Raw genomic sequence first — 26,699 nt, 5'->3', positions numbered from 1 at the left:
CTTCACCTATAAAATAAAAATATTAGAAATTAACTCAGGATTATTGGAAAAAATAAGTGAGAAATGCATGTACAATGATTAGTACAGAGTAATTGTTTAATAAATAATATTTTGTTTTACTTTAAGATTTAAGTCCATTCCAACTCTAGCAGTTGGAAATCATTTGTAACAGCAGTTTATGTTTGACTTGGGCAATCTTTGTTTTGGGTCCTCTTTCAATATTCTCTACTGCTACCATGCTTGGTTATCTGTCTTTCTATGATATTTATCTAACTATCTGTCTATCTATTATCTATCTATCTACCTATCTATCTATCAATCATCTATCTATACCACTTAGCATGGTACAGAAGCTATGAAGAAGTGTGAGGACTCATTCACACTCTGCCAGCTGAGACCAGAGTGTAGTTATAGACTATTCAGTGCCTAGAAAGTTTTTATTTCTTGTGAGTATTAATGTTACCTTGGGAAAATGCAGAAGAGAAAGAGTAAATTTATAGGTCTTGATTTCACGCTTATAACAAACTCCTCACATATAATTTGCATCCCATTAATTAACTTAGAGTGTGTTTTATCATTGCTTCTGATGTGGTTTGTTAGAACATACAGAGAACTACGTGGAGGAGGGAGAACCCTCAAAAGGCGATGTACAGGCAATAGGAAGGGGCATCCTGATAAGAAGATAGGAACAGATGATAAATCCAGGCTAGTGAGCAAGGAAGGAGTGCAAGGTGATTGGCACACAGGGCATCGTAGCATTCAAGGATGGAACCACATCTTTTTTTATTTTTTCACTTTTTGTAACGCTTTAACGTTATAAGAAGATTTTACCACAAGACAGTGCACAGGAAATCATAATTTAGTACAGGTACTATTATCTTAAAATACTACTTACAATAAATATATGAAGTTCTGTGATGAATTTGACCTTTCATGAAGAAAAAGCAGGACATCAGGAGTGCTTCCCCTTAGATCTTAATATATTGGCCTATTTTTACCAGATGTTTTATTTTAGTGATTTTTTTGTTGTTCCACATGAATGACAATATTTTTCTCCAACTGTAAAAAAATGAATATTTATGGAAAAAGTAGGTTGTGAAACATTACATTTGGCATTTCTTTTTTCTTCTTTTTAGCTGTTATTGGTGAGTTTTATTTTTTTATTGTGGTAACACTGGTTGAAAACATTATATAAATGTCAGGTGTACATCGTTATATTTTTATTTCTGTGTAGATTACATCATGTTCACCACCCAAAGACTAATTCTAATCCATCACTATATACATACAATACACAGATTAGAACCATATCTTTGTAGTATGCATCATACTCTTCTCTAAAGATATAATCCTCTCATTAAAGAAAAAAATATGTATGTCTATGTACGTATATATGTGTGTGTGTTGGTATAAAGGACCGGCTTCATGAATATGCTACCAGTACAGTTGATCAGCGCTCCATGCTTAGAATAATTCCGCACTTGGTTTAATGCTCTGCTATTGCAGTATTAAAGTTCTTAACTTTTGAACATAGAGCACACATTTTCATTTTGTGCTGGGTCCCGTCAATAAGGTATATATATATATATAGATATACGTATGTATGTGTCATCTTAGAAGTGGGAGAGACCTTACCATTGGTCTAATTGAACATTTCTTCCCACCTCCACTTCTTCCACTCCATGTTTTTCTGTAACATGAATTTCTCATTATTTATTGTTTTTCTTTTCATTTTTCATTTTAAAAATAACACCAGTAGTGACTGCTTGATGTACATCTTTTTGGTTATTTTTAAATGAATATAGATGAATACATATGTAGATATATATTGCTGCTTTTTTACATATATAAGATCTTGCAATATATATTCACTCCTATTTCACTTCATGACATACGTTAGAGAGCCTTACGTATATGCATATTTCAGTCGTCATGATTTCTGAAGATTACTAGTAATAGTTTAGCAAGCTATCCATCAGTTCTTGTGGTACCCTGGATTATAATTTATCTAGACTGGAAGATCTGGATTATTTTAATGAAATAATTACTCTCCAGTTATTTTTGCATATTTTCAACTTCAGCTACCTTTAGGCTGTGGTAACCCTATTCTTTCCACTTTTTAAAGATCATTCTTTTTAATAGAAAGATGGAAACAGTATAGAAATGATGCCCTTCTCCCCTCACTCTCTCATCTGTCAGAATTATATTAATTATCTTGAGCAAGAGATCTAATTCTTCCTTTTTATTTTCTGCTCAGTAGCTAAAAATATTTGGTTGACTTCAAGATTTTTTCCTTTCTCAATAATCTCAGCTTATTCTGGACTTTCAATTTTTCCCACACTATTTTTAAAAATTCATGTCTTTCTTTTGTATGCATTCTTATTTCACCTCCTTTGTGATTTATGCTTTTCTTCTTCAAATTTGAGCTCATCAGACAGTTCCCGGGGTGACATTTTATGCTTCCCCTGCTTTATCCTCACTGAAATAAGTAAGGTGAGACTAATTAAACTAAGACTTTTAGAGAATCCTCTCCCCAAGCCTACCCCTGAATATTTTATTAGAATCTCTGATAATTGATCACTTTATTTTCTTTGATATCTAAAATAATGTGTTTTAATTCTTGATTCACATACCCAAAATAAGCATAAATGAGATTTTGAGGATATATCTGTAGTCTAGGCATGTATAAAAGAATTACATGCGCCTAACTCAGAGCAGGTCCTAAGTAGTCTATTATTGGTAACGGTATTAATAGAATAAATGAATAAATGAATGAATGAATGCATATACACACAAATTTAAGGCCAGGGCCATATCATATTTTCTCCTTTATAATAAATATATAATTAGTTAAACTTTTCAGTTGTCATTGTAGAATTGTTTTCTTATATGGTTCCTTTCTTGCATTTCAACCTTGATCAACCTATGGAGTAAAATACTAAATTAAATGTGAAATTCATACATTTCTTTGAAAGGATATAATTCTTTTTGTACATTTTGGATTCAACTTCTTAATATTTTGTTGAGGGTTTTTGCATCCATGTTCATGAGAGATGTTGGTCTGGTTTCTTTTCTGGTCATGTCTTCATCTGGTTTTAGAATTAGGGTGATGCTGGCTTCATCGAAGGAGTTGGGAAGTCTCCCCTCTGTTTCTAGTCCCTGAAGATTGTAGAGAACTGGTCTTATTTCTTCCTTCAATGTTTGGTAGAAGTTGCCAATGAAACCATATGGGCCTGGTGCTGTCTTCTTCAGAAGGTCAATTATTGATCAATTTTTATAGTAGATATAAGGAGCTTCAGGTTATCTATGTTTCCCTGTGTGTGTTTTGGCAGTTTTCACTTTTCTTGGAATCGGTCCATTTCATCTATGTTATCTGATTTATAGGCATATAGTTGTGTATGGTATTCCTTTATTATCCTTTGGTCTATGAGATTGGTAGGGATGAGGCCTCTTTCATTTTTCATACTGATGATTTATATCTTTTTCCCTTTTACTCCCTTTTACTCTTGGTTAGCCAGGGCAGAGTTTTATCAATATTATCGATCTTTTCAAAGACTCAACTTTTGATTTCATATATTTTCTCTATTGTTTTCTGTTTGCATCAATGTGCTTGATTTTTGCACTAATCTTTATTATTTCCTTTTTTTCAGCTTGGTTTAGCCTTCATTTTCTCTTTTATTTCTAATTTCCAAAGGTAAACTGAAGTATTGAATTTTATATATTTTTTCTTTTATAACATATGCATTAAATGCTACTAATTCCCCTCTAAGCACTGCTTTTGCTACACTCCACCAGTTTTAGTAAGATGTGATTTCAGTTTCATTTAGTTCAAAATGTTTTTTAATTTCTCTCGAAACTTCTCCTTTGACCTATGGGTTATTTAGATGTGTCTTCTTTAACATTTATATTTCCAAATATTGGGAGATTTTCCACCCATCTTTCCTATTATTGATTTCCACTTTAATTAAATTGTGGTCTGAGAATATATTTTGTATAATTTTTATGCTTTTAAATTTATTGAGATATATTTTATAGTCAAAATGTGGTCTATCTTGGTGAATGTTCTATATGAGCTTGAGATGAGTGTATATTCTGTTGGTACGTTGGATGGAGTATTTTATAAATGTCAGTTAGATCCAGTTGACTGATAGTCCTGTTCAGGTCATCTATATCCTTGCTCATTTTCCCCTTCTGGAATAATCAATTACTGAGATGGTGAAGTCTGCAACTGTAATAGGGGATTTGTCTAGTTTTCCTTTCAATTCTATCAGTTTTTGCCTTAGGTATTTTGACATTCTATTGTTAGGTGCTTACACATTTAGGATTGTTTGTATTTTTGGAGAATTGACCCCTTTATCATTATGTGGCACCCCTATTTATTTCCGATAATCTTGCTTGTTCTGGAGTTGGCTATGTCTGAAATTAATATAGCTACTCCAGTCTTCTTTTGATTAGTTTAGCATGATTTATCTTCCTTTACTCTTTTACTCTCAGCTTAAGTCTTTATATTGGAATTGGATACAATTGTATCTTCTTTTTATCCACGCTGACACTATATATCTTTTAATTGGTGTATTTAGACCATTCTACATGGAAGGGATTATTGATATAATTGGATTAACATCTATCATATCTGCAACTGTTTTTTAAATTTTGTTCTTTGTTTCTTTCCCCCTCCTTTTCCCTGAATTCTCTGAGTTAATTGAGCATTGTATTTGATTCCATTTTATATTCTCTCTTAGCATATCAACTATACTGTTTAAAAAAATTTTTTAATGGTCTTCTTTAGAATTTAAGATACGTATTTCAAACTAATCTGAGTCCACCCTCAAATAATACAATAGCCCTTCACATGAAATGCAGGTTTCTTAAAACAGAGTATTCCCTATTCTTCCCTCCTGTCCCTTATAACATTGCCCATTTCATTTATCCATTTGCTCTAATCTCCCAATACATTATTACTATTACTACTTTATACAAACAGTTATTTTTCAGATAAATTAAGAATAAGAAAAATAAAAGGCTTTATTTTACTTTCATTTATTCTTTCTCTAACTCTTCCTTTCTTTAGGTTGTCCAAGTTTCTGACCCATATCATTTTCCTTCTTTTTTTTTTTTTTTTTTTTTTTTTGGGGAGGAGGATCAGCCCTGAGCTAACTACTGCCAATCCTCCTCTTTTTGCCAAGGAAGACTGGCCCTGAGCTAACATCCATGCCCATCTTTCTCTACTTTTATATGTGGGACACTTACCACAGCATGGCTTTTGCCAAGCTGTGCCATGTCTGCACCCAGGATCTGAACCAGCGAACCCCAGGCCGCCAAGAAGCGAAACATGTGAACTTAATCACTGCGCCACTGGGTCGGCTCATATCATCTTCCTTCTGCTTGAAGAATTTCTTTGAACATTTCTTGGAGGTCAAGTTTGCTGGCAATGAGTTCCTCAGTTTTTGTTTATCTCGGAAAGTCTTTATTTCTCCCTTTTTTCTTTCTTTCTTTCTTCTTTCTGATGAGGAAGATTAGCCCTGACTTTTCTCTTTGACTTTGATTTTCTGGAGTTTGCATATGGTATGCTTAGGTGTGGATCTGCTTTTTTTTTTTTTTTTTTGAGGAGGAGGATTAGCCCGAGCTAACTGCTGCCAATCCTCCTCTTTTTGCTGAGGAAGACTGGCCCTGAGCTAACATCCATGCCCGTCTTCCTCTACTTTATGGACACCTAACACAGCATGGCGTGCCAAGTGGTGCCACATCCGCACCCAGGATCCAAACCTGTGAACCCCACCTGGGCGGCCAAGAAGTAGAACATTTGCACTTAACCACTGCACCACTGGGCCGACCCCCAGATTTTTTTTTTAAATATTTATTCTGCTTGGTGTTATCTGTGCTTCCTGGACTTATGGTTTGATGTCTACTAAATTTCTGGAGTTTCTATACAAATCACCACAAACTGGGTTGCTATTAACAAGAGAAAATTATTCTCTCTGAAATCAAGGCGTCAGCAGGGCCATGCTCCCTCTGAAGGCTCTGGGAAGAATCCTTTCTTGCTTCTTCCAGCTTCTGGTGATTGCCAGCAATCTTTGGCATTCCTTGGCTTGTAGCTGCATCACTCCAATTTTTACCTCCATCTTCACATAGCCATTTTCCCTCTGTGTGTGTATGTGTCTTCACATGGACTTCTTATAGGGACAGCATTCACTGGATTTAGGGCTGACCCGATTCCAGTATGACCTCCACTTGATGAATTACATCCACCAAGACTCTAGTCCCAAATAAAGTCACATTCTGGGGTTCTGGGTGGAAATTAATTTAGGGTGGGACACTACTCAACCCAGTACAGTGTCTATAATTAGTTTTAGAAAGTCATTGGCTGATATTATTTCAACATTATTTACATGTATTAATTATAACATTATATTACTTCAATATTATATTACTTCAATATTATTTCTAACATTTCCTTTTGATTCTTTCTTATAAGTTTCCACATTTCTGCTTCCATTACCCATCTGTTCTTGCTTGTTGTCTACTTTTTCCATTACAGCCCTTAACATACTGATCATAGCTGTATAAATTCCTGTCTGATAATTCCAATATCCCTAATATCTGAGTCTGATTATGATGATTGCTTTTTCTCTTCAGACTGTTTCTTCTTGTCTTTTGGCATGCCTCGTAATTCTTTGTTGAAAGCTCGACATGTTGTGTAAGATATTAGAAACTGGTGTAAATAGGGTTTTACCATGAAGATTTCTATTAACATGGCTAGGAGTCAGGCTGGGTTTATGTTTGCTGTAGCTGTAGGTGCTAGAGGCCTGAAATTCCTCTAGTGCCCTTGTTGTTATCTCCCCTCCTGACTTTGGGCTTCCTTAAGTACTCCTCCTCAGAGAGAGTCTGCGTCTTGCACTTCCCTCAGCTGTGATCCACTGTTATTATACTGAAGCCCTGCTACAGTGTGGTGAAAAAGGAGGCGGGGTGGGGGGGGAACATTCTATAATCTGATTAAATCTCAGGTTTTTAGTGGGCCTGTGTCTTGGGGCTGGGCTATGACCTTCACAAGTGTTTCTCTTGTGGTATAGCTTTTCCTCCCAGGTCCCTACTCCCTTCCTTGGCTTCAGGGCTCCCCATCTGTTTCCTTGAAGACCTGTTGATTATGTTTTCCCCTCGTAGGTGAGACAAGAAGGCTAGAGGGCCTGTGTGGGAGCAATGCCCTTCCTCTAGCTGGAATAATGCTCTGGTAAAGTCTTTTCCCCTGGATAGTAAACCTTTGTTATGGAGAAGGCTCCAAGTGTATTATTTCACAATGATTACTTATCTCCTTTCCCCACCAGAGCCATGAGGCAATGGATCTTCACCACGAGAACCTGGTGGGGTTCCTGTAGGCAAAGTCCCCCAGAGTGGGGTGGGGGTTATTTAAGATAGGAGTTTCTCACTCTCACACTCGTTCACATACAGCCTCCAGCAATTCATCAAAATTACCATTTAAGTGTTCGTACAAGTTTATGGCTCCAGCATCTTCCGATCCAGGTAAGCAGATCTTGGCTATAACTCCTGGGATGTGCCCCTCTATCCAGATTCAGGTGTGATGGGTTGCTATGTGACCTCAGTTCTCCAATGGTCCAAGAAAGTCACTGAATTTCAGTTTTCCCAGCATTTGCTTGCCTTAAGGATGTTTGGAATGATGACTTCCAAGCTCTTTACATGCCAGTGCTGAAACCAGAAATCCTTTTGGAATATATTTAATAATTTATTCCTACTCTCAATTTCATTTTGTTTATTTATAATAGCAGATTTTAAAATCTTTATAAATATAAAATAACTCTTTAAAATTTTCTTCGCATATTTGGTCCTGTTCTTTTGGATATCAGTGCATACCAAGGTTTGTTGTTGTTTTTGTACTTCCCAGTATTTTAACTTTTTTAAAGATTTTATTTTTCCTTTTTCTCCCCAAAGCCCCCAGGGACATAGTTGTGTATTTTTAGTTGTGAGTCCTTCTGGTTGTGGCATGTGGGACACCACCTCAGCATGGCTTGATGAGCAGTGCCATGTCCATGCCCAGGATCCAAACTGGCGAAACCCTGGGCGGCAGAAACGGAGCGCGCGAACTTAACCACTTGGCCACCGGGCCAGCCCCCTCCCAGCATCTCTATGAAGTAGATATTAGCTGTGTGACCTTAGGAAAGTTACATATCCTTTTCGTGCTCCAGTTTTCTCATTGGTGCTATAGAGTATGAATAGCGCTTGTCTTTTTGATTATTATGGAGATTAAATGAGATAATGTATCCATGACAGCTTAGCACAGTAAATAGTTGGCACAAAAAGTATTCTCAGTAAATGTCCACTTCTTATTAACACGTTTGTTGTCCATCTCATTCTCCAGATAGAAAAAATGAAGTAAAAATGTTTTTTAAAAACAGAATTCTCACTTCTGGGATTTTTGTTTTAGAATTTTCTGCACTTTGACCTGCAGCTGTGGTAGAGATGTAGGAGATACAGGCCCGACCACACTGGAGCTTAGCCAGGTGACGTGCCATCTTAAGGGTGTGCTAGGGCCAAAGTTCACTAAATTAGTTCCTCTGAGCTCTCACGTCCCTTCCCACTGGCCGGCAGCGTAACACAGCACAGACAACTGCTTCAGATCAATCCAACAAGAAAGAGGCCCCTGGAGAAAGGCAGTAAGTATTCTTCTTTGCTAGTCTCTTGCCAAATTCTGAAATTTAAAAAAAGAAGCAGGTTTTTAGTCTTAATGATAAAAACGTTATATTTTAAAAGATTTCAATGATTTACTTCATTTTCCTAGGAAGTCATTCTCTCTTTTTCAATTTTGCTAGTATTGTATGGTACTGAGGTATTGGTGGTGGACGGAAGACAGGGTGAGCAATTTCGAAATAGGTCTTGTGTGATTCAGAACTGCATAATTTGTAAGCTCATTTCGAAAACTCCATTTGCAGCAGGGGCCAAGGCTGGAAGTTCTGACAATGCCTTAGGGGAGCCTTCTCCCTGGCACCCTGTGGCATTGAATGATGACGAACACCACTGCAAACCAATGCACAGTTCAAGGAATTCAACTCTAAAGGATGCCTGAATCCTACAAAGTCTTTACATGAACTTTTAATAAGCAGGTTTTCTCCATTTACATGTAGAAGAGAGAAGAAACCTAGTCTCTATGTCATAATTTCTTAGCTTCTTTGTTACATTCAATTCTTTGAGTCTAGTTCACTTTTTATAATCATATCATTGCCTTTCTCTTGAAATTATGGTAAATTTTCACGCACACATAAATGTTTTCATGTTTAACACATTTATGCTATTAGTAGGACACTTGATAGGATAGTAAAGTTTTGTCTAGTCCAGCTGCTAGTATTTTCCAACCTACTAGTTTATCAGACTGATGGTTCTGTAGGTTATATTCTATAACCTCTTTATTGTTTCCATGAATGCATAGCATCTTTAATTTGGACAAATTGTTTTTATAATCCAACAGCATTTGTGATCATCTTCGAAGCTTGCAAAATACATTTGTAACCATCGTCTCATTTGATCCTTATAACAACATGTGAACGAGGGAGGGCAAGCAGCTGCTGCTAGAATTCTGATGTCACTGAATCTGCATGCTTGTCTAGAACAGTGGTGTAGCAAAGCAGTCTTCCGGGAGGAGTTTTTACACAAGGGTCTGATGTTTCCTAGTGACATGCACAGAGGGTTTTGCATTCTGTGTCCTTAGGAATTTCACTCTCAAAGAGGAAAAGAGTAGTTTTGCCCCTAAGGATGGCTGGATGTAGGGTGCCCCAGAAAGCAGGAACTGACCTTGAACTAGGAGAGAAAAGTGACATTAGTCACCATTTTAGGAAGGTCTTTCCTAATTAAAAGCAGTTCCTAGTACAGAGCAATTCCCTCAGTCAGTGGTTAGCATTGTACATTCTTTTAATTTCTTTAAAGCACTCTCTGATATTTTTGGTTGTTGTTATTTACTTTCTGAGCATTTGTCTTGCTCCTGGAGAATTCATGATTTGTTAGAGCAGGACCTGATCTTGTTTGGTTAGCACTGAATCCACAGCACCTAGCATAATACCTGACAAACAGTAGGAGCTCCATAAATGTTTCTCCCTTGACATTAGTTCCAGGTCTGATATGAATAAACTATGCTGGTCATCTAAGAGTGTCTTAGTCCATTCAGGATGATATAACAAAAATATCATAGGCTGGGTGCCTTAAACAACAAACATTTATTTCACTCAGTTCTGGAGGTGGCGAAGACCAAGATCAAGGCGCCGGCTGATCTGATGAGAACCTGCTGCATGGTTCACAGATAGTGGTCTTGCTGTATTCTCACATAGCAGAAGGAGTGAGAGAGCTCTCTGGAGTCTTTTTAATGTCCTTGTAAGGTCATGAGGGTTCCATCCTCATGACCTAATCACCTCCCAGAGCCCCACATCCTAATCCTCTCACCATAGAGGTTCGGATTTTAACATAGGAATTTTGAGTGGACATGAACATTCAGTCTATTACAGGAAGCTTGTTCTAATTCCTATATAAGTTACTATACCTCTGCATATGACAGAAGGTGAACTTGAACCAACTGGAGCAAGATAAAATTCATAAACTTTATAGGAAAGATCCTAGCATGAATCAAAATTAGAAGAACGAAAGAAGTGAACAATAGAAACTAGGGTGGCTCAGCTGACCCCTCAGGCTGGAATAGCGGCCTCAGATGCCCTCAGAACCTTTCTTAGCCTCTTTCTGCATGTCTACCTCATTGTCTCGGGTTGGGTGGCACCACAAACTTGTATTCATCGCTGAAAGCAGTTCCTAGGCTTAAATTCTCACAAAGGAGTCCTGAGGAAAGAAAGGGCTATTCTTCCCAGCTATACCTGTCTCCAAAGAGGTGGACTGTGGAAGAAAAGGGCCATAAACCAACGTGGTAGGGAGACCTGTTCATATAGAGAATGGAGAGCAATTTCCAGAAGATGAGAAGAATGCTGGACCTAAAGAAAAATGTTTACTTAGCAACTGAACTCAGTTTCAAATAACAGAAAACAACAAAATTGTGGCATAAAAATAAAGGTTTCATTTGTCTCACACAATGAGAAACCCAGAGGTAGGCAATCAAGGGATCTTGGGGAACTTCCTAGTCACTTCTAGAACCAAAATCACTTCCTTATTTCTTCTGAGCTGTCCTTAGTATATATTTGTCACTCTTGGTCACCAAATGGCTGCTCCAACCTCTAACATCATGCCCACGTTCTAGGTCATTCCAGTCACAGATGTACTATGACATCTGATTTAGATCACCACTACATTGTTTTGTTTAGGCCACATAGGCAGTGTCACCAAGTAGTTGCAGCCTTGATGTTTGACAGTACATAACCCAAGGAAACTAGGGCATGGGGAGAAGTATATGAATTTGTATCAGTCAGAATGAAACAAGGTTGTGTCAATGCACCTGTCTGTACATATTTGAGAGTAGTCACATTTGAAGCTGCTTTTGACGGCATCAGGCACAGCAGAATAGCTTGGGGCCAGCCAGGTCCACGTGAGTTTTCCTGTTTTCATAGCACATAGATGGGGATCATGAGCCAACAGTGGGTCAGATTTCTAGCTGCACTGCTTTCCCAGACTGTGGTGCTGGATCTAGAAGACAAGGAGAGCATGAATTGTTTCCCACTGCACCCTTAGCACCTCCACAGGTCGAAGTTGTTTCCTCTCTGAATGCTGGATTGTTGTTCTCCTTCCATAGCCATGAAATTGGTGTGTCCCCCCTGGTAGATATAACTTCACCTTTTTAAGCTCTGACTTGAAGCTAGATCTTCTGTCTAGAAGGGTGAAGTGAACGCGAGACAAGGCATTTTAACAAAACTTAAAGAGACCCACCATGTCCCCAATTTTGACACATGTGGGCTATGTAGGGGAGCTCAGTCAGCAATGTACTAAACCAAGTGGTCATCATCTTAATGATCTGGGACCTTGTCAATCCCAAGAGATATTCTGGGTGGCTGAACCAGAATTAAGTCTGAATTCCCTATACCCAGTTTTGTCTGGGCTGCCATTTAGAGTGACAACTAGAATGGCCCAGGGTTGTCGTAAGGGAAAGAAAGACTCAACATGCCTAGGATGGGTCAGGGTTGGATGCTATGCACGCACGGGGTTTGCATGGCAGTGAGGAACACTGAGCTTGGAGAATCTCCTGCTTTTATAACAAGCAGCAAGTAAACCTACTCTTCGTGTTGGAGGCAGACATTTCATCCCTCAAAATGTGCTTGTTGGAAATATAACCCTGAGAAATGGCCAGGGTAAAGAGTGGTCAGGCTATTTCATTCTTGGCCTACTCCGTATCATCTATAGGAGCACGAGAGATCATGGAAGAGAGTCTCTCCCAATAGAACTATAGGAAACAATCCTCTGAAATGCATTACTGTCTTGGCTAATAGGAAGCATGTCCTAACATTACTCCTTGAGAAGAAGACTCCCCAAGAAAAGTTTATATTTGGTCTTGATGTGCACAATAATTAGGCTTCTCCCTAACAACTGTAAATATGGAATTGGACCCTTTTTCTTTCTTCTTGGCTGCTAGAGAGGGAAGAAAAGATTGAAATCAAACAGGCGCAATCTCTGCCACAAGGAGGTCTTCAACAAATAATGTTAATGAAGGATACAGAACTGTGAAGTGGGATGAGCATTTGGGGAACTCACGACTGGTTCCATTTTATTCCCCTGCTCTTTTATCCCTTTATCTCATTTTTCTTACCTAAACTTAAAGTTGTATCAAAGATCCATGCCTTTTATTTTTATTTTTAATTTCTTTTTTGTGTGTGAGGCCTTGAGCTAACATCTGTGCCAATCTTTCTTCATTTTATATGGGACGCCACCACAGCATGGCTTGATGAGTAGTGCTAGGTCCGTGCCTGGGATCTGAACCTGTGACCCACCTGCCACTGAAGCAGAGCGTGCAGACTTAACCACTATGCCACCAGGCCAGCTCCTCACACCTTTTATTTTTAATAAACTGGAATTTAAATCCAGGTTTTCGAATTCCAGTGCTCTATATTGTGTCTAGTTCTATTGTCTTTGAAGTTGAAGAATAGCTGGTCAATAATTTTAACTTAAAAAATTCATGAGGAAAATTATTCAATCCCCCATCATCTGTCTCCTCTTCTATCACTACCCTGTTGGTTCTGTCTCCAGTGGTTGTTAGTTTTGTCATTTTTCTGTGTATTCCAGACTCTCTCATGTTTTGTACACATAGACTCAGACCCTCTGATGATAATGTGAAGATTTCTTCTTACCTTTTTCAAGCCAGTTCAACATGCTCAGACCTTTCAGCTGTGTATATTACTGGATAACCATCTTAAAGCTCTTCTTTTTTTTCTACAAACAATACCACACTCAGTTATGTTCACTGTCCTTCATCCGGCTTTGGATAGATCATCTCACTATTTCTTTCATTTCTTTTTGGAATGAAAAATTTGTGAGGCTTTAGATATTGTAATTTCCAGCTATAGGAAGGCAGAAAAGTACATCATGGGCTCTAGCTATGTCCAGGTAAACACTCAGCATGCAGAAGCTGCTTATAGAAATAAAACATTTTTTATTGTATAAATGCTTGATCATTTACTTGTTTATGCAACAATAAAAGTAGCTGAAAAATTAATGGACATATTGCACAAAGAGGCAGTTAAAATAACCGGAAGTAGTATGACCAAATTCGACCACTGGGATAGTAATCCAACTGATTACTCTGTCCTGGAGCAAAGTTACCTGGAGAGTAGCCATTTTGAGTATGCAAAATAGTTTAGTTTAGAGAGCAATAATTTAACATATTCTTTTTTTAAATCAACCTATAAATGAAATTCTAAACTTGTTTAAGTGCATCAGCATCAATGAGAAGGTGGGGGTGCAGGCATTGAAGCCCCGGACACCTAGAGATTGAAATTTTATTTACTCCTTCAAATAATTTACTGGAATTTAAATAAGAGGACATATTTTAGTGATTTTTTGAAGCTACTCTCTTTGCTTTATGTGCTTTTGTCAGTCTTTCATTTTGTTCGTTCTTTCACTTGCCCACCATATTTCACATATCATACAATGCAATTAGCAATATAGTACCAAAAATCTGAAAGAAGTAACAGAAACAGGAGTCATCATGAGTGCGTAGACCCAAATACCTAAGCCTCACTGGGACTCAAGCTTAAAACATTATTGCCTTGCTTGACAATTATTTTTGTTACCAATTCTAAGTCAGAAAAATATATCAGTCATTACCCTTTTCCTTACAAATAAAGTCAATGTATCTCATTGTATGTAAACCTCTATATATTTATAACACAAATTTTGTGGCAGTAGAGAACACAGAGAACATTGTGAAAGCTAAGCCTGAAAGAAATCCACATACGAAAAAAACTATTACTACATAGTTAAATCCCCTCACCTTGTATACTCATTATTTAAAATTAAAGGACAGAAGTCAAGTTGAAAAGTACTAAATTAAGAGACAAGATGTGGGGACCACAAGTTGCTTCACTTGAATAGAACCAATCTTGTTCTCTCTGGTTATTCTCCCAGGAAAGGAAAATTTACCAATCAGAGTAATAAACACAGTTCAGTAATATGAACAATGCAGTGTGGTTTTGGTTGTGTAAAGTACCTGGGTTGTACACGTTATTTCCCCTTTTCAAAACTATGGCTGAAATATTAAAAAAAAAAATCATCCTAAATACTTACCAAAATGAGAAAGTTTCAAAAAATTAGGATTCACTTTTAAACGTATACGCTGCCTCACATTTCAGTCAGCTTTGGCAACAAAACCAGTGTTGGCAGTTTTACCAACTGTTTTTAACCAGTTCAGCTCGATCTGGCTCTCAGCTGTTAATATAGTACTACCGAGCCTTAATTTGTAGAACCACAGGGGAAGGTTTAAATAAAAGAACACTCGATTTCATAGTAGTTTTTAAATGAAAACATATGTATCTGTAATAGGGCTTTAAAAGTTTTTTTCAATAAGAACTTAATGTGTGGCATCTGTTAGGTATAGGGTGTCTTTTTCAGTTTTTCTGAAGAGGTACATTAGACCCAGTAAAATTAATAGTTTGGATGTCAGTATCTCAGGAGTTATCAGGATTAAGAGCGTCCAAAGAAGAAAGATTGTTGTCAGTTATTTTTCCTTACACAGATAATCCCTTATATTGTATTTAGGGAGAGAAGCAGAGAAAAAGAAGACAAGCTCAAAATACTTTCTCAAAGCTGGTTGACTCGGAGAAGCTCACTTTTAAAATTTGAGATGCATATTATGTTTGGTGAGACAGGTAAAAATAGACATGGGATAAACCACTCATATACCTGGGATTCTTATCAAATATTTTAAGGTTCCTTTGAGTGGTCTCAGTGATGGAGTCCATAATTACTGAACTTAAATCATCCTTTTATAATACACTCTTGAGAATAGAGTGTGGGTTGACAAACTACCCTAATTTTTTTATAAAATGGAGAATTCATCGTCATTAAGATGACATGACATATTTGGTCTTTTGCATCACCTAAATTTCTCTCCACTTCTCAGGTCACAGCTTTTAATGTTTATTATTATTCCTCTCTACCTTCTTTAGGATTCCCGAGCACCCTGTCTCTGCTATTGTTAACATACATAACCAAATAAATCCAAAATAACCTTTGTGCAAATCAACTAAGGTGAAATATTATATACTCCTAATATTTGCTAGCATTCTCTCAATATCTCCAAATAGGTTAGGGTGATTGAGATCGTCTCAAAACCTTTTAGAGAATCTTGAATACCTTGGGCAGATGTAAAACCCTCTTCCATCAATAATATTTCTAGTTGTCTCAGGATGCAGCTAGAATATGGGGATGCAGATTGATACAAATCCCAGTTGATATGCCCATATTTTGAGAGCTATATATAGTATATATCTGTCCGTGAATATATGTCTGTATATACGTCTCATTATATATATTGAAAGGTAGCATAGCAAAGTGGTTAAGAGTCTTAAAGCTAGATTACTTTTGCTTGAGTCCAGGCTCCATCACCTGCTCACTGTATAACCTTGGACAAGTTCTATGACCTCTCTGTGCCTCAGTTTTCTTATCTGTAAAATAATATAATAAACTTATGTACTTCGTGGGGTGGTTGTGAGGAATAAAGGAGCTTATACACATAAAGCACTTAAGAACAATACCTGTAAAGTTGCAGGGACTCAAAAACTTGAGTAATTATTATTATTATATACATCATATGGATATATACATATGTCAATATGATATATAATTCTTAGCCTACAAAATAAGACAATTTCATATATATTGCTAAGTATCTTTTATATTTGATATATAGTATATATGCATGCTCCGTATATGGCACATTTAGATCTTCTCGGAAATTTCACATTTCTCTCATGACTGATGTGAATGAGAGTACCCACATAGCTCATACAGTCTGGACTGTACATAGTATAAATTTGGTGTTTTAAATCTAGCCATTTAATGAAATAATATTTCTTGTTGAAAACTGGCCCTAACACAAAGTGTAAGTGGCACGAAGGTGGAAGAGCACAGGCTCAAAGCTGGAGCAGGCTGGATTCACATCCCAGCACAACCACATAGAAGCTGTATGATTTTGGGCAAGTCATCTAACCTTTCTGAGCTTTACTTTTTTCATCTGCAAGACAGGGAGGTAAACATTTCTTGCAAGTTTGTGGTGAAAAGGAGAGATGAAATACATTTAAAAAAGTGCTTGGCCAAGAGCCTGGTACCTAGTAAATGCTCGATAAATAGAAACACTGATCTTTCATGTATCAGTCCCACTTCAAATGTGGGTATTTTTTTAAGCCCAACACAAACAAACATCCCACTGGAAGTTTTTGATCAGCTGTGCTGTTGCTATATAATGATCCTGCGTTAGTCTTGAGGACATGTGGTTTCAATAACCATAATGGTTGGAAGTTCTGCTGCCTGTAGGAGCAAAAAGGAGGAGGTTGGTGTAATTCAAGTTTCACCAACATCTCACCAGGTAGCTTGCAATTGTGCCTCTGCTCTCCCTCTGCCCAGCCTGGCCTCTGCTGCCAGTAGGAAGCCTGCTCACCCCAGACGCTGACACTGAAGAAGCAGTAGAAGCTGAAACCTTGAGGAGGTGGCACCGCTCTGCTTGGTGGGGTTAAGCCAATCAGGCACATTTATCACCCACTGGCCAGAGACCCAGGCGGAAAGGACTCACTCTGTCCCTTTATTATTACTGAGTATCATCTGAAAGAAACGGGTTAAAACCTCGGGGAAGGTCACTGTTAACAGCAATCTCTTTTCAAACGTTCTGTATTTTCAAATAACTGGTAGTGAGGAGCCCTTTTTTTGTAGTTGGGCCTGATTTGCCTCCTGCACATTATATAAGGACCTGGGCCTGACACAGTAATAACTAATTGTGAAAAGCAACTCCAGATGGATTATGAGAATAAATCAATGAAGGTATGCTAAGAACTCTTGAGAATCCAAATAACACTTAAATTCAAAGTACAGTACACTTATTGATGAATTCTTATGAATTCTTACATTCTTAGTACGCAAATGGCTCTGCTTTGAAGCTTGCATGACACAGGAACTGTAAGGAAAAGTAACATACAGGAAAGATGTTTCATGCACACATGCAGAGAATTTTTTCACACAGTGAGGCCACAAGGATCCAGCAATTTGAATATTATTATTATCCTGGTCTCTCTCATTAAATACTTAAGAAAACACAGTAAAATTGTTTAAAGATACACATTTAGAATGCCATATCCAGAGCTAGATCCAAGCCGGCAAATGATTACACTGCTTATAAATTCCAGGCAGATGATAATTTAAAATTCCCATGAAAGCCCTGAGTTTATTTGATTGTTCTCTTAATTACTGGGCTCTATGCTATCAAATATTTGTGGAAGAGGAAGCTTGTCTTTGTGGCAGTGGATAATAACTGTGCTTACACTTTGAAATTTTTGCTTTGAGTTATTAAGATTTGCATTTCTCACTTTTGTTCCAAGGAAAGGTGTTTAGCCATTTTTAGAAAGCAAATACCAAAGAATCAATCAGCAAACACCCCGGAAAGTTTCCACTCCAGACAAGTGCAAAATCTCACGTATTAGCAATACACCTCCAGAAACAAGTCTACAAAGAGTGGAGAGGGGGAGATAGGATGTATCACTTTTTCAGGTGAATATATTGTGATTGGTATGTGTTTCATGCCTTAAGAAACTATATTTGCTTACTAGCTAATGTTTAGAAACCGGTCAGAAAAAGTCTGAGACAGATCGCACAGACAGGCAAGCCCTGAGCCTACCTCCCATGCTGCTTCAGTGCCCTGCTCTTCCAGGCGCGTGAAGAATAAACAGACTGTGGTCATTGATCTCCTGGTGGTGATGTTGCACTCTGGGAAATGCTGGGGGTGCCCAGGGACGCGCCTCAGTCAATAGATGCGCGTCTGAAGAAAATCACCGAGATGAGGGAAGAGAACATGCAAATCGGCGTAAAGCTAGAGAAGAAAGAGGGAACGGCGAGAAAAAGAAACATGTTGCTCCGTGTTGTTTCTGTTAGTCCCCTTCTTCATCACTCTCCTCTATCCCCGCTGCCTCCCTCGTGACACCTCTCTCCTCGCCTCCTTTTGGACTCCACTTCTAGGAAGATCAGTTAAGATCCCCGCCGCTCCACCCTAGTTTGAGATTTAATAGGATTTTTTCTCCCCCTAGCAAACCGGCAGCTGTTTTAAGTCAATGAAAGTAAGATTGGAAAAGATAAGCGCTGGTGCAGCCCAGGAGCTGTCAGAGCACACACTTAAATCAGCCCCACAGCTTCTGCTCAGGGCATTACCTACGGAGTTTCTTCCGATGGTGATGCAACTCTGAGGGTCTCTGCCTTGCCTTCACGCGCCGATTCAAGGGACGCACAGAAGGAGTCGAAACCCAGCGCCGAGCCTTTTTCCCCCTAAACAGCATTGCTTGGTTTTTGGGCATTGGGTTTTTCGGCTTCACCCACACGAAACAAAACCAGTTCAACCACCCTGGAGGCAGAGATGAGAGCATCCCAAAACTTTTCTTCCCCCCTCCCCAGGAGTAGGTGGGTGCAAAGTGCCGGCGGCGGGGACCCGCAGGCGCGGAGCCGGTCTCGGGGAGGCAGTGGTCGCTTTAAAAAGCGAACCTCTTGCTGCTCCAGCCTTCGCGCTGGGCAGACGGCGGCTCGCCTCCCAGAAGGTTCCGCGGACACCCGCAGACCCCCGCGCGCGCCCTCTGTGCGAGCTTTACTCTGTGCAAAGAGGGGTGGGGGGTAAGAAGGGGCCCAGGTAATGGTTACAGGGCAGCGGGTGAGGTTCCAGCGCAGGGAAGAAGTTGACAAAGGGGACTTGACTAAACATGAATGCATATTTATAGACGCGAGCTCCGTCGAGATCTAGAGATATCCCACTCTCCCTGCCTCCTTCCCTTCCTGCCATTTCATTTTATCGCTCCTTTAAGTGGAGGGCAGATTTCTTTCTTTTCTTTCTTTCTTTTCTTTTCTTTTTTTTTTTTTTTAACATTCCTGCACGGTGTGGGTAATCAACGCGTTATTTACAATCTAGTTACTCTGCAGCAGACGGGGAAGCAAACTCTGGGGCTCCTTCCCTTCGGATGGACACAGAGGGCAGCCGGGCGGCGAGCTGCAGGAAGGAGGTCAGGGTGGGTTTGCGGGAGCTCAGGGGCGACCTGGAGGGAGCCGGAGCCCCCGGCGCCGCCCCCGCGCCCGCCCCCGCCTCCGCCGCACCCCCCGGGGCGGGCGCCGGGCCGCGGTGACCGCCGGCTGGTGCGCTGCCCTCGCCTCCCCCATTGTTCCTACTGTCTTTTTGCCTTTTGTTATTTGCACTCGCATTGTGTTGTTTGTCTCTGAAGCCGCCTCATGACCAGCAAAGGGATTTCACCTCGTCCTTGAGAGCCACACGGGGAGCGCGAGCGAGCGGGAGACGGGGGGAGAGGGACACGCGCGCGCGCACAGACACACACACACACACACAGACACACACACACACACACACACACAGAGTGAAAAAGGCGAGCCACCAAAACCCATCTCCAGTCTCCTCCCGGGGGCCCCCAGCCCGCCACTGTGCCACTTTGCATCCCACGCCAGAGGAGACATTAAGGAGACCCGGTAAGGTGCGTGAATCGCAGCGTTTTAACTTTGTTGTTCGTCCCGATGTTGTTGTGGGCAGACCTCCAAGGCGCAGAGCTCCCCTCTGCCGCTCGCCGGGCCCGCCACTCAGCACTCGTTCCCGGCTCCAGCTGGAGAGCCGGCTGAGGAGGGAGGGGGCCGCCACCGGAGTTTCCTCAAGTACAGAGGGAGGGGGACTGGGCTGGGGGTGAGGGAGAGGCGGGAGGCGGCTCGGGACTAGAAGTGGCCCTGTCATCCTCGGGGGGCGGCTGGCCGGGGCGAGTCGAGTGCGGGCTTGGACCCACTTCAGGCAGTGAGATAACTTTATATTTTTGTTGGGGAGCCTGCGTGCTGTTGCCGGTATTGTTTTGTAAGTGGTGGCGGTGGAGGTGGTGATGAGAGCTGAGGGCAGGAGTGCAGCGAAAATCCTAGGCTCGTCTGTGCATCTCGGCTAACGCCAAACGACAGACCCCAAAAGTTGGACAAAGCTCCTTGCCCTGCCTAGAATATAAACGCGACCCCCAGCCCACCCCACGAGAGTAATATTCCCCCTTTTCTTCTTTTTGTTTCGCTTTCTGCAATCCCTCTCCTACCACTCCCCCTCCCTCCCGCCCGGAATTTCGGAAACAAGTCTCATCCTTCAGGATTCTAGGGATTTCAGAGACCGGAAGCTTTAATTTTAATTGCAGCGACTTTTCCCCCACCCCACTCAGTGTACAAAGTGAAGACCACTCACGTGTTGTGTCACTTGAAGCGCGGGTTTGGGTATTCTTGCTTGCACTTTGGGGCTACAGTAATAAGCAAGGAAAAGAGGTTGTACGAGTTGGACTCAAATTGGATTTGGAAATGTTTGCGCTTGATAGCAGCAGTTTCTTGAGTATTGATCTGCTGGCATCGGATGCACACGAAACACTGTTGAAGTATTTTAATAGTAATTTTCCTTACACTTTGCAAAGCGAATATATTAATAAATAGATTGACCCTGGTGAATATCTAAAGACGCTGGCCTCTGACTAAATTCAGAGTGCGCGGAATGTGAATTCATTTTAATGTCTTCCCTTCTTAACTAAAGCAGGTCAAAATGAGGAATTCTGTGAACATGTAGAGCGATATTCTCAGTGTCAGCCAGCCCAGGCACTCTGGGTGGCAGTCAACTGTACCTCTTAGAAAAGTTTAGGGATTTGTTCTCTCCCAGTAGTGATCCTCACAATATCCAGATAGCCAAAGTATTTTGTCAAAAAAGGCATGAGCCGATTTCCCCGGAGACTGCCTTCAGGCTCAGCCCATTTCTGTCGTGAAGGGCAAGACCAAGGGAGATCTGTGGGATTTTGGGTAATAACTGTGGGAATCTGCAAACGGACTAGACAGAGTGATTTGTTTCCTTGCTGCTCATAAATAATGGCCCCTCGTATCCTTAAAAAAAAAAAAAAAACCACACAAACAAAACAGGCCAATGAAGTAGGCGCGTGGGAGATTTGTAGGCAATGGACATTTCAATCAGAAGAACCAGAGCAGAGTTTTTGATCAGGAATACAGGAGTGAGGCCCGATTGCCAAGACTGATTAGGTTAAGGACCAGATGGTTTTAAAGTATACGGAAATGTTTTTTAAGTTTGACTTTTATAGAATTTAAAAGGAGGACGATTTCTTAGAGTCTTTACAGAACTGCTGAATTTTGATCTGTCTAATTTTGAAGGAATTCAGCTGTATGTGAACTGCTGTTAGCTCTGATAGGGAAGGAATCTGGTTTCAAACGCAGATACATGGGACAAAGTTTCTGGGGGTGCTTCTTCCTGATTTAAATATAGCTCAAAGGCTAAAGCCTAGATAAATTCAGCCACGATGATTTAAAATCATAAGTACTTAGACTGAAAGTTCTCTTAGGCGTTGTGCAAAGTTTTCCTGCAAATTATGTCATCAGCTGTTTATTCCTCAGAACTATACGAGATAAAAATCATAGCATCACTTAAACTGATGCAATACAGCCTTAAATCCCTAAACTGGTAGGGATTGCTTTTGTTTGCCTAAAAGGTAGATCTTTCATCACATGAGTTGTTTAAAAACATTTAATTGTGGGGGTGGTAAGGGATGTGCATAATTATTTAGTTATTTGTGTTAATTATATAGTAGCATACTCGCTTGAAATTCTTTCTTTTTTTCCCTCTCTTTCCAGTGGTCTTCTAACAACCTAGTACATGAAGAATTAACAGAGTTTTTTGTTTGTTTGTGGGTTTTAAAAAATCTCTTTTTGTAGCCTTTTGGAATGGACAGTATTGAACCAATCTAACATAGACTTGAAAGAGTAAACTCTTAATACAGGAAAAAATAGCTACAACTCTTAAGACAGAAACCCTGTATTAGTTTTGTTGTTGAGCTTAAACAGTTCTGGTTGAATGGCGTGTTATATACAGGATTCAAAACTCTCAAACTTATTTGGTAAATAACCAGGCATTTGAGATCCAGTGGTTATTTCAAGTTAACTTAGTTCTATACATGTAAATGCACATCCTGTTTAGACTGACACATGGTTTTGTAAAAGAAGAAAATGAGTATACGCTTATAAAGATGTTATCTGTGGAGTGTGTGAAGTAAATAGTAAATAACAAGAGTGAAATTTATACTCAGGTATGACAGCTTTTTTTTTGTCCTTGTTCAGGGGAAGGCATGAGCTATAGGGACAGTTTAAAATTTCATTTTCCAGTTAAAAGAACGATTTTGAATGCTCGAATAACTTTTTTTCTTACAAAGCAAATGAAAAATATGATATAATGGTTAAAAGAATATACTGCCTTCTTGAAAAAACTCCATTCTTTTACTGAGTGATAGGCAATCATTGTTTTGAAAGCATGAACAGATGATATAAAGAAGGAATATACCAGGCAGGAGAAAACTTGTTTTTAGTAATCTAAAATACACTGGATTTCAAATAACTTAGAGCTTTAATGTTGAACATTATTTAGATTTCCATCAGGTAAAACTGTTGAATATGATTGATCGGCATAACCTGGGTGATTCATCCAATATCTAATCACTCCAGTGGTAGAAAATGCTATAATTAGAGTTTTGAGAGCAACCTGGAAAACTTATTCGTCTAGGCCTGAAGTCAATGCATTCCCTCACACACCCGTCACAATTTTTTAGCCTGAGAAATGTAGATTTATTTTAAAGGCGAAGAAAGTGCTTGGCTGTTTCAAATACACTATATCCTGAACTTAGATTTGTAGATAGTTAATAAAATAAAAGTCCAATTTTGTTCCAAACATTGTTTTAAAACACCCATTTGTAAATTGTCTACATTTGGTTTTCATATGTTAATGATTTGGGATCTGAAACTTCTTTCAGAAAGGCATTTTGGTTTATCTTAAAAAACACCACACAAAACTGTCTAAACAACTCTGTAAATAAACTGTTCCAAATGCCTCAATTTGATGAATGAATTAAAGAATTATAGTTCTTAATCCAATTATGATCAGTCTTGTTCTTCCATTTCCCATTTGGGGGATCTTGGGGGAATGGTAAATGATTCTCAAATGTGAGTGGGGTCTTTCCTGTTTATTTTCCGTGTGTGATGTAAGATAAATAATTACTCATACCTAACATTTAGGAGAAGCATTTTAGATGTAGAGAAGTTGTTTAATGATCTTGAGTTAAACTAAGAGTTCATTTGCATGTGAAGTTGCTCTTAATGGAAGAGTAAAATGAAAATTTTAAGAATGGGAAGAAGGGACCTAACCTTTTGCTTAAAAATAGTGAATTTTTATATTTAAAAGGGGAGAATAGAGCCCTTACAGCTTAGTAGTAGGGTGGACCCTTAGGCAGTTTTAGTCACTTTCAGCTGGGCCATATTGGGACATTTCTGTGGTACTATTTAATAAACTTTACTGTATTCAATTTCCTTGTCTTTCACATTAAGGATAATATGCTTTTTGGGTTGTTTCTCCAAACTCCTACCCGTTTGGCTGTCTACATGGGTACTTGTGAATGCTGTCCTGATTGGGGCCTGCACTTTCGGATGGGCCTTTGATGACAGCCCAGTTTACTTTGAAGGACCCTTCCAAATTCCTGCCCCATTTGCCCAGTTTAACCTCTGGCTCATAAACTCATTAATTCAAAGATGTTAATAGCTCATTATAGTTTAATTCTCTAGATGTTGTTGTTGTTATTATTATTACTGTAGTTTATTATGACCATCTAATTCCTTAGAGAAAGACTTCTGGAGATGAAAGTGTCAGGTGGAGCTGCCAGGAAGAAATAGGGATTTTTTCAGTAACATTCAAATCGTACCATATAGAGAAGTAATCACTCTGCTTACAGGAAAGAATGACATTCAGTCGGGGCAGCATATTGATAAAATTATGGGGAAATGAGTATGTTTAAAGAATACGTTAAATAACCACCCTTACAAATTGAGCCTTGGGGCTGGCATGGTTGCGTAGTGGTTAAGTTTGCGTGCTCTGCTTCTGCGGCCTGGGGTTCACGGGTTCAGCTCCCAGGTGCAGGCCTACACTGCTCATCAAGCCATGCTGTGGCGGCATCCCACATACAAAATAGAGGAAGATGGGCAAAGATGTTAGCTCAGCGACAATCTTCCTAAAGCAAAAAGAGGAGGATTGGCAACAGATGTTGGCTCAGGGCCAATCCTCCTCACCCTCCCCCCCAAAAAGGAAAACATGGATAAAAATTTAGCCTTAAAAGAAAACACCCAGGAAAACAAAAATGTGTCTCCAGGACTGGTGGTGGTGGTGGTGGTGATGGTGGTATTGAATTCTACAGGTACAGGTCCATTCATTCTTTATTGCTTAAAGTTCATTATAAGTTAAAAACCAAAAAACTCCTGGTTATATCTTTGATGCTCGATCACTTGCCATTCGGTTACTCCAGGGTTATATGCCATCACATGTCCAAGGGGAACAAATAGTGCCGCAGTCAAGGGGATGGGAGGACTCTGGTTTGACCTCCAGTTGGCATTCCCTGGAGGTCAGGTATTGTGTCATCACGGTAGCACCGATTAAACTCTTGGAGGTCTGGAATTCAGGAAGGAACCAGGGTGTGAAAGAGGTGATCCCACCAGCTTTTGGAGCTTCTTAGTTTAGATCTTTATCATTCTTCCAAGACTTCCCTTGGTGTTCTGAACATTCAGTGCTCTGTACCTTTTCTCAACCTCTGAAGCTGGAGCTTATAATGCTTTTTCTTATAGGGATATTGCATGGATTACACTAGATATTGTATGTCAAATTCCTACCATAGGGTCTGTCATGAACTAGGTGCTCAATAAATGTGAGCTATGCTCTTCTCTCCCTCTAATTTTTGATCATTAATAATGTTTGGAGCTTTATTTTGTACTTGCTTTGAACTTATTTGAGTCCAAGAAGAAAAATATATCACTTTCTTGAGGCTGAGATCAACACTTTAAAATAGTGATTCAGTTAACGTCTATATATGATCTCTGACAATGTGGTTTTATTCAGATGCTGTATTTGGTGCAAGTGTGAATTCTATCTTTTATTCATATAAAGTTCCTTCAGTAATTAACATTTTATCCTACACAGTAGGTAAAGGCAAACAAAACGTTTAGGACCTAACTGTAGATCTCGCTTCCTGTTAACCTTTTTGATTTCCCGTTACAGATGGAAACTTTTGAAAATTTATTGTGATTTTATCCATTGGTAGACATCCACTTCTGGGTTATATTAAGTTATAGTACATGTGGACAGAGAGAAATTCCACTTGGAAAAAGAAATAAATCTGACTTTTCAGTGTTTTGCTTTATGGAGTCAACAGTTCCTTCAAAGAGAATCTCATAGGTTTGTTTGTTTAAATTGGGTGTAAAGAGAAAGGCGTAATAAATATACCATTGCCTGTTTGAAGAAGTGACGTAGAGTAACAAGGAGATATTAGTGGTTGATTTCTCTTCCTGATGATACAGAGAGTTTCTCTGTAAGTACAACTGGCCAAAGATAAAGGAAAGACTTTAGAAAAGCAAATAAATGACTGGGTTATTGCGTTAATTTGGGTCCCTCAAGAAGCAGATGCCAAGATGGGATTAGACTTGTAAGAAGCTTGTTGGCGGAGGGAGCAGGAGAAGGCTGGGAGAGCCTTTCAACCATGATCCAAGTTTGACGCTTATGCAAGGAGAGACGGAAGGGAGGAGAATTGAGTAGAACGAAGCGCCACTGTAGCACAGTCCAAGAAAGGTTTGGTTAGGCTGATGAGAATTAGCCATTGGAGGAGTCCTCTGTCTAGAAGGACTGGCCTGCATTTGCCGCCATCACCGTGCTTAGTGCTTGGCCAGGAGCAGCCCTGTGGAAGTGTGGCCCTCGTGCACAAATGGTGCTGGAGACGAGGGGCAGCAGGTGGGGCACTGAGTCTTATATTCTCGCAACGGGAGCTCAGGGAGGTAGAGTTGTTGTTTGGCTGTATAACCCAGAGGTTAGTAGCAGTTGCCCTGGTCAGGTCCTTCCCACTGAGAAAAGACCTAGCAATTTCTTTGAGCTCTTTGATGCTTTATTTTCCTCCACTGTAAAAGGAGCACAATGATAATATCACCTCCCAGAG

The 26,699-nt window shown here is 39.6% G+C and overlaps 1 protein-coding gene across 26 annotated transcripts in view; it reads left to right on the top strand.

Annotated features, from left to right (window-relative positions):
• The first annotated feature begins 19,754 nt into the window (after positions 1-19,754).
• SOX5 (SRY-box transcription factor 5) overlaps positions 19,755-26,699 on the top strand; it is a 947,484-nt gene continuing 940,539 nt past the window's right edge. For 13 of the 26 annotated variants that reach the window (XM_070620844.1, XM_070620827.1, XM_070620816.1 and 10 more), the window contains exon 1: positions 19,767-20,150. The gene's annotated coding sequence lies outside the window, so the exon portion shown is untranslated. Of the gene's footprint in view, positions 20,151-26,699 lie in introns of all 26 variants that reach the window. The other 13 variants (XM_070620843.1, XM_070620825.1, XM_070620813.1 and 10 more) reach the window with 3 other exon arrangements.

This window comes from Equus przewalskii, chromosome 5 (genome assembly GCF_037783145.1).
Source record: "Equus przewalskii isolate Varuska chromosome 5, EquPr2, whole genome shotgun sequence".
NCBI lineage: Eukaryota > Metazoa > Chordata > Mammalia > Perissodactyla > Equidae > Equus > Equus przewalskii.
Note: the sequence above shows the minus strand (reverse complement) of the source record. Positions and strands in the feature narration are given on the sequence as shown.